Raw genomic sequence first — 8,784 nt, forward strand, 5'->3', positions numbered from 1 at the left:
ATGTAAAGCAAAATCAGCACAAAACAAAGCAGCAGTGCTATCCGTGGGCGGAACGTGAAACGCGCCCGGACTAGCAGTCAACACTCCCAATGTTTTGGGGAGAGCACCTGAAATAAAAGACAGAATTATTAACATAATCTTACTATAATGCGTTAGCCCCTCGCCCAAACTTAGCAACCGTCTATTAAACATACCAATGACGAAATGCGTGCATACACAAAACAACGGCAGCCGAGCAGCAATGTGAGATCCGCGCGAGAACTGGATCAGTTGATCCGAACCACCACGCGAGAGGAAACGACAACCAAGCAATCGGAGCTTACTATGGTGCAGAAAACATGTAACCAGCGACATTCAATTACTCAATTCAAAAGATAATCTTACAAAGTCACCACCTCTCTCTCCAATGTCCACACCTGATGCCGGAAGCAGCAACAATACAGCGTTCACGACGCGTTAGTGACGTTGACGCTAACCTCAAGCACAGATCTATCGCCCTTTATATTGCTATGGTGACAGCTAATTGGCTCACGCCCCAAATATAGTTAGGGCAGGTAATGGGCTTTACCACCACACATCCATCCATCATAAAAGTAATCCATACGGTTTCTGGGGGTTAATAAATGCCTTATGGGTATTTGTAAAAAAACAAATTATAACTTTAAACTAGAATCACTGGCTTCCATACACGAGTCTAGTTCCGGCGGAAGAGTGACCTCTGACTCATGATGTATTGACAGTCCTCGAAGTGGGCTGGTACACACCGGTACGCAGTCCCTGCACTAGCGTACCCTCACTTTTTCTTGCGAACCGGCATTTCTCACATCTTGCCAGTACCCTGAGCGCACACACCGAAGGCATGCTGTAGCTATAGTTTCTAAATGTTTTGCTATATTTCATAACAAATGCTATAGATGAAAAAAGTTAACATTGGCCTAAGCATGGTATGAGGAGCCATCAATAGTCTTACTTGTAATTAAATCCTTATTGTAACAAATGCTATACAAAATAATTAAAAGAACTGTTACTTTTAAGGCTGAGTACGAGCTAGAAAGAACTTTAAAATATGGACCTTCTTGAATTATTGACTAAACAAATGGTTTTCCCCATGTGTAAAATGTGTTCTGCTAATAATGACAGATATTAGGAAAAACCAGGCTTTCAGACATTCAAGAGATGACAGGAAATTAACATGTTCAGTATTATAACATTTTAAGTAAATATAGTTTGACTTACCATTGCACTTTGTAAACAAGTGATTGTTAACTATAGGCTATTTTATTGCAGTTTTGTTATCAACCAGTTTGCAAAAAAAACAAAAAAACAATAGAAGCCGTTAAACTAACAGTAGGACAACAATATGCAAGTGCTATGACCCTTCTCAGTTTAATCTAACACAGTAAATATATATACATTTTTTTTTTATAAATAGAATAGAAGAAAAATAATAATAATAAATAATAATACATTTTATTTGTTGGCGCCTTTCAAGACACCCAAGGACACCTTACAAAACAAAAATAAACAGAACATTAATACAAGCCCAACAATAATATCAATAGTAAAATCAAAATAATAAGTACAATAAAAATGTTAAGAACCATAAAATCCAGGAAATTAAGTTGGAATTCATGTAGGATACGCTAATCTAAACAGATGCGTTTTAAGTTGTGATTTGAATTGATGGAGAGAGTCTAGTTGGCGAATGTGAGGTGGGAGAGAATTCCAGAGACGTGGGGCAGAGCGGCTGTAGGCTCTAGCCCCCATGGTGCTGAGTCTGAATGTTGGTACAGTTAAAAGTGCAACCGTGGAGAAACAAAGTGTTCGGGAGGATTGTAAGGAAGAAGCAGATCTGAGAGGTATGAGGGGGCAAGGTCATGGAAGGCTTTGAAGGTAAGCAGAAGAATTTTGTAGTTGATCTGGTAAGGAACAGGAAGCCAGTGGAGCTGAGTAAGGAGTGGTGTGATGTGGTCAGTCGAACTGGAGCTGGTGATAATATGGTGATAATATTGGAATATGTTCTTGAACACGTTCTGATTTGAACGATCAGGTGGTTACCATTTCTAAATACATCACTTTCTGTGTTGAGTCTACTATTCCTACAGAAAAGATCACTCTGTATCCTAATAACAAACCTTGGGTCACAAAGGAGTTAAAATGTATATTGAACATGAAGAAGAGAGTATTTCTTGTGGGGACTAATGAGGAGAAAAAACAGATAAATAGGGAAGTTAAAAGGGCAATTAAAATTGCTAAAAATAATTACAAGAATAAGATTGAGGGTGTGTTTATGCAAGGTAATCTTAAAGCTGCCTGGAAAGGAATTAAGAATATGGCTGCAGTGAATACATTAATACCAAATCAACATATTCCAATTGAAAATTATGACACTGATCTAATTTTATCTAAAGAGTTTAATGATTTTTTCTCTCATTTGGATACACCCTCTGTTGTTGATGAGATGACAATTTTTAGAGAGACCTTGAGCTTTTCTAATAATTTTAAAATTAATCCATTTAATATATTAAGACAGTTAAAAGCCACACCGCTTAATAAGGCCGCAGGTCCAGACGGTATATGTGGTAGAACATTGAGATACTGCGCCGATCAGCTTAGTGAAGTTCTCCACTTACTTTTTCAATCGTCCTTAGATCAAGGGTTGGTACCTGATTTGTGGAAAAGTTAAATTATTGCACCAATACCTAAAAAAGCTAAACCACTTCCAGCGCTTAAACCAGATTCTTTAAACGACTACCGTCCTATCGCATTGACCTCTTTAGTTATGAAGGTTTTTGAAAAAAAGAGATCAAGAGGTATATAATTACAGTTGCTGGACCACTTTTAGATCCATTGCAGTTTGCATATCGCGCTGGAAGAGGCGTAAATGATGCAAAAGTGTTTTTGCTAAATACTCTTAGTCGTCATCTGGAAAATAGTGGGGCTTTTGCGCGGCTTTTGTTTGTGGACTTCTCATCTGCATTTAATCTTTTGCAACCTGTTACGTTAGGGCAAAAACTTATTAGTCAGTTTAATTTTGACCATGGTTTAGTTCTATGGGGGTTCTCTGAGGGTTCGGATTAACGAGGTGTTATCAGACATTGTAAATATCTCCACAGGTACCCCTCAAGGATGTGTGCTCTCTCCTATCTTGTTTATATTATACACAAATGACTGTCAGAGTTTACAAGATAATAGTTATTTGGTTAAATATGCGGATGATACTGTGTTGCTTTCCTTGCTTTCACATTCAGATCAGGAATATGGTTCTGTTTTGTACAATTTCATTTCTTGGTGTAATAGTATGAAACTAGATCTGAATGTCTCAAAAACTAAAGAGATGATAGTTAGATTTTGAATACACCTTCTGGTGCTACTTGGACACGTCATCAGTGAAGAACCCGGGTTCATAGGGTGTTTCGGGTCTTTAATTTTCATACACCCTCGCCCGGGCGACCCAGCCGGGGGTGATCAGTCCCCGGCTTGTGTCCAAGTGGCATGTTGCTCCACGTTTCCCCCCTACGGATCCACAGCCACCGAGAAGCCCTCTCTGCGGCCTCTAAGATGTTTGTGGTGGCTTTCTTCAACTGTAGTCCTTTCACTCCAAGGAGTTTGAGGGTTCGCAGCAGTGAGCGGCCAGTGAAACCTCGGCACCCAACCTCGACTGGCTCGCAGCGAGCTTTCCAGCCGTTGTTACGGCACTCCGAGCTGAGCTCTGCATACTTAGCCCTCTTGCGCTCGTGGGCCTCTTCAATACGGTCTTCCCCAGTTAGTTCCAGGATGACCACTTGCTTAGTAGACTCGGATGTTAGCACCATGTCCGGGCAGAGAGAAGTGGCTGTGATGTTGCCTGGAAACTTAAGCTGTCTTCCAAGGTTGACTTAAAGCTGCCAATCACGAGCAGTGGAGAGGAGGTCCCGTTGCCACGGAGCCCACCAGCGTTTTGTGCCTCAGTCGCGCCTCGGCTCTATTGACGGCTTCTTGCGCCTGCCACTTCCTTCCGGCCTTCACGAGGATTCCCGCTGCTGCGATTTTTGTGTCCCTGGAGTCCCTGTACATCAATACCTCTCTGGAGCGGGTGACTTTGATCTCCTCTGTTAGTCCACTCAAAGGAAGATGCAGCTTGGTGGAATGGCCGTACAGGGCAATGCTGCTCAAGGACCGAGGGAGCCCCAGCCATTTTCTCAGGAACTGGCTGATAGACTTCTCTAGAACCTTGTAGCGACAACGAGAATGAACCCCACACGAGTGAAGCGTTCATACGTAATCAAACACAAGAGGCTGCATATTCCAGATTACCCCGAGGGTCTGAAGCAAAAGACCTTTTGTTGTTTAACTAAAGGAAGAACGTTGTCAATGTTTTATTATTTGGCAAGAACAGATCTGTTCAGAAATGGTGAAACAAGAGGGCCTAACAAGAAGTCACCTGACCCCTGCGACTAGACAGACTGAACCATTCAGGGTCTCGAGCTAACTTTTTCCCCCCTCATCAATTATTATGTCTCCTTAAGGCTGAAAAAGTGGACTTGCATACAAAACTACCCTTTGTCTTGAAGACAACCATTTGCGAACTAAACCCTCTCATGGTACACACCACGGATGCGACAAATGCTGACCATAAGGATACACACACACACACACACATAAGGACTTTCCTCCAATTCTCCAATACCAATAAACTCATCCCAGAACAATTCTCGATGGACTTATATTCAAACATCATGCAACTGCACAGTTCTATGTTATTCTATGTTAAATGTGTGTGCCTAATATGCTTAGATGCCATAACAATCCATAATTGTTTGAAATATTAGAGGTATGAATGCAAGTGTTCGTGTTTACTATCATTATGCTCATATATTATTAATTCAGAAGGTGGCTTGATTGAAATCTTTGTAAAAATGTTTATGTTCTTAAAATGGAAATTATGTCTAAACTGAATCCTCTGTTCGAGCTGATGAGTAAGCAGACCACAGATAACACATGATTCACAATGAGAGAAAGGAGGGGGGGGGGGGGGGGGGGGGGGGGGTAGAAAAGACCCCCTTCTCAAATAACCATATAGTATCTTATTGTCCGAATTCCAAATTCCTCCAGGAGGCGGGACAAACATTTTGAGTTTAAAATCTTAGACCCGAACACAGAATCTCTCTCTGGTGATGCTCTCTTGTGTTCTCGTTCTCTTGCTCTTGTGCTCTCTCTGGTTCTCTGGGGCTCTTGCCCTCTGCTCTCTGGTGCTCTTGCTCCCTCCCTCGGAAAAGTTCTCGGCAGAACAAGCCGGGTGGAGCCGACGATGGTTATAGTAACCATGTAGACGCAGAGACAAATGACCCAAATCAAGATATGGGTTAAAACAGATTTAATTCAAGCCATCTCGTCTCACCTTCCTTTCTTTTCCTTTGTTTCTTTTCCGTTAAAAGTCTCGGTTCTAAGTTAAGTTTTGCTGCAAAGTTTCGTTTAAAACGTTTCGACTGCAACACGCTTCCAACTTCAAAGACTTTCATCCATCCGCCAACACACCACGTGACTGGCTGCCCAAGATCTATCAAGCACGAGGAGACCGCCAGCCAAACCACGGACCCGGGAACCCCTTTCATCGACAAAAGGGAATCCCCAAAAGCAACGCAAGGACAAGCAAGTACCTCCAGACTTTTAGGTGAAACTGGTGTATTTTAATATCAAATTGAATTACCCGCCTAAGAAACGATAAAAGGGTGAAATTAATTATTGATGGTTCGTTCAGGTCATGTCTTAAGTGCATATAGAAACTTGGGATCTCACCATCTAACTCCTAAAACTCATTCTTCCTCACTCTCTGTCTTTCTTCAACTTGTATGAATGCGTGTGCGTGTGTTTGTGTTAGATATTAGTTTTATGTGTTAGTCATAGGCTTATAATCAATAAAGTATTGTTTGTATTTGAAAAGAGAAGCATTACTTGTGATATGTGCTTACAGATTTATTCTCTTGAACTTCGATCTAAGTTACCTATGCTTTGACCCTTGATTTATTTCTTAATTTAGCTGTTAGCTGGGAATTAGTCTTTCTTGGCTAAGAAGATATTATATTTCCTAGAATTAATAATTGTTTATGCTTTCCGTTCATTGGATGAACTGATAAAATGATCATACTATTGATTCTGCTACAGTAAATTCTGAAAATAATTCAATTATTAATTATTGATCATAATCCGTTATGAATAATAATTAATTATATTTATACGTGCGTATAAACGCTACAACCTCGACTGTTGATGATGGTACCTCGTAGACTAACAGGGGCCAGAGTATTCTTGGCAAGACTCCGTGATGGTAGATCCAGGCTTTGAATTTTCCGGGGAAGCCAGATCTATCAATCGCTGTGAGCCAGGAAGACAGGTCGCACTTGGTTTGTTTTATGGCAGCTGAGTCCTTTAGGAAGCTATCAAAGAACTTCCCCAGGCTCTTGACCGGTTTTTCAGACACCGATGGAATCATGGTCTTTCCCAGGACAAAGCGGAAACGGTCGGACACTTTACCCTTCTTGAGGACCAGAGACCTGGACTTAGCGGGCTTGAAGCTCATCCTTGCCCAGGAGATGAGACTTTCAAGCCCCTGGAGGAGCCACCTGCACCCTGGAACGGATGTTTTCATCACTGTTAAGTCGTCCATAAAAGCTCTTATGGGGGGCTTAGGGGTCCCAGATCTTGACTTGGGCCCTCTACATTCCACCTCGGGCCGACTTGACAATCATGTTCATGGCCAGTGAGAAAAGAGTTACAGAGATTGTACAGCTGGTGATTATCCCTTTTTCAAGTTGATGCCATGAGAATGTTACTTGGCCAGAAGAGACTCGCGCGCTGAAGTTGTTATAATAGTCCATGATGAGGTTACGGATCTTGAAAGGAACATGGTGTCTTACCAGTGCGGTTTCCACGAGCTTATGTGGCATAGACCCATAGGCATTGGCCAGGTCAAGCCAGAGAGTTGCCAGATCTCCTTTGCTCTCCCTAGCCTCCCGGATCAGCTGTGTCACCACCCCTGTGTGCTCCAGACATCCAGGTACTCCTCGGACTCCTCCCTTCTGGACTGAGTTGTCAATGTAGGTGTTCTTCAGGAGGAAGTCCGTCAGACGTTGGGACACGATTTTGAAAAAGATCTTGCTTTCAACACTGAGCAGCGAGATGATGCGGAACTGATCAATGTTGCAAGAGCCCTCCTCCTTCGGGATCCAGACTCCCTCAGTGTGTCTCCATTGCACAGCGACTTTCCCTCTCCGCCAGATCACCTTCAGGATCTTCCATAAACGTCTGAGGAGCTGCGGGCACTGCTTGTAGACCTTGTAAGGGACCCCGCTGAGACCTGGAGCAGAGCTGGATCTTGCCGCTCTAACGGCATCTTCCACCTCTTTCAGCGTGGGTTCAGCGCAGTCGAATTGGGTCCCTGGTTCAGGTGGCGCCACCAACTCCCTGTAAGGTCCGAGGTCGTGGTCTCTCGAGGTGTCACTAAAAGTGGCGTGGAGATGCTTATCGATCCTCGAGGTGGCCACTTCGCTTCTGGCCCAGTAGTTTCTTGGTAAAGCTGAAGGGATTGCAAATGAAAGCACTACGTTTCCGAGCCCTTTCCTTGCCCTTCCTTCGGTGCCGTTCCGCTCTCCTCAGTGAGATGAGTTTCTTCCTTATGATGTTTGTGAGTTCTGACAAGGCAATCCTGTCTTCTTCCTTGGCCGTCTTGAACTGACGTCTCAGGGATTTTAGGTCTTGTCTCAGCTGACTGATCTTGGCTTCTCGCCGATTGAACTTCGCTGGATTACTGTCTCCTTTTCTTTCCTCGACCCCAAACCACTCTACTCCCATGTTCATTATGATGTTATACATGGTCTGGAGCTTCTGGTCGACTCTGCCCTTCGAGATGGATTCCAGGCACTTGTCTACATCCTCGTCCAACCTAAGCCACTCCTTATTGTTTGCGGCAGGCCACTTCACCCTGCGGTGTTCCGATTTCCTGCTTGATGGTGGGATTTGTGTGGCTTGGAGGTTCCGGGTACTGTGGGGAGATTCCGGCCCCGGCTCCTCCTCCGTCTCACCAGGTTCAGCAGCCGGCGTGACAGTAACTGCTGCCCCAGCTGCCGTACCTGCGCGTAGCTCCACATGATCCCTCCTGAGGCAGGCCATCTTTGCCTGGTGGATCTTCAGGCCCTTCAGGTTTTTACAATTTTAGTAGGAGAACATTGGCACTTCAACCTATTGTCATTAATGGCACACATGTGGAGGAAGTAGAGCAATATAAGTACCTGGGAACGTTTTTTGATAACAAGTTAAAGTTTGACCAGAATTCTAATGCAATTGTTAAAAAGTCATTGTTCGTGCTGAGAAAGCTAAATTCTTTTAATGTACAGAGTTGTTCTTAAGTCATTTTATAATTCATTTGTTGAAAGTATCCTGTCTTTTTTTTTTATTTGTTGGTTTTCATCATTGTCTATAAAGAACAAAAATCGGTTGCAGGGTATTGTTAACATGTGCTCTAAAATTATAGGTATTCCCTTACGAAGCCTTACATCTTATTACGAACAGCAGGTGCTGAGGATGGCTCATAAAATAATAGGAGATAGTACACACCTGCTGCATTTGGATTTTGAGTGGATTCCCCTGGGACGACGTCTAAGGGCAATTAAATGTTCTACAAATCGTTATAAATTTACTTTCGTCCCTGAAGCAATACGGCTATGTAATAAACTTAGGTGACTTTTTTTTTATTATTATTATTATTCTTTGTTTATTTATTTATTTATTTATTTCTTCATTTATGTA

The 8,784-nt window shown here is 42.7% G+C and overlaps 1 pseudogene; it reads right to left on the bottom strand.

Annotated features, from left to right (window-relative positions):
• Positions 1-3,372: 3,372 nt before the first annotated feature.
• On the bottom strand, positions 3,373-7,851 carry LOC130095521 (uncharacterized; annotated as a pseudogene).
• Between the last annotated feature and the right edge of the window lie 933 nt (positions 7,852-8,784).

Source organism: Rhinichthys klamathensis, unplaced genomic scaffold (assembly GCF_029890125.1).
Source record: "Rhinichthys klamathensis goyatoka isolate OS25496 unplaced genomic scaffold, OSU_Roscu_1.1 h1tg000011l_1, whole genome shotgun sequence".
In the NCBI taxonomy this organism is placed as follows: Eukaryota; Metazoa; Chordata; class Actinopteri; order Cypriniformes; family Leuciscidae; genus Rhinichthys; species Rhinichthys klamathensis.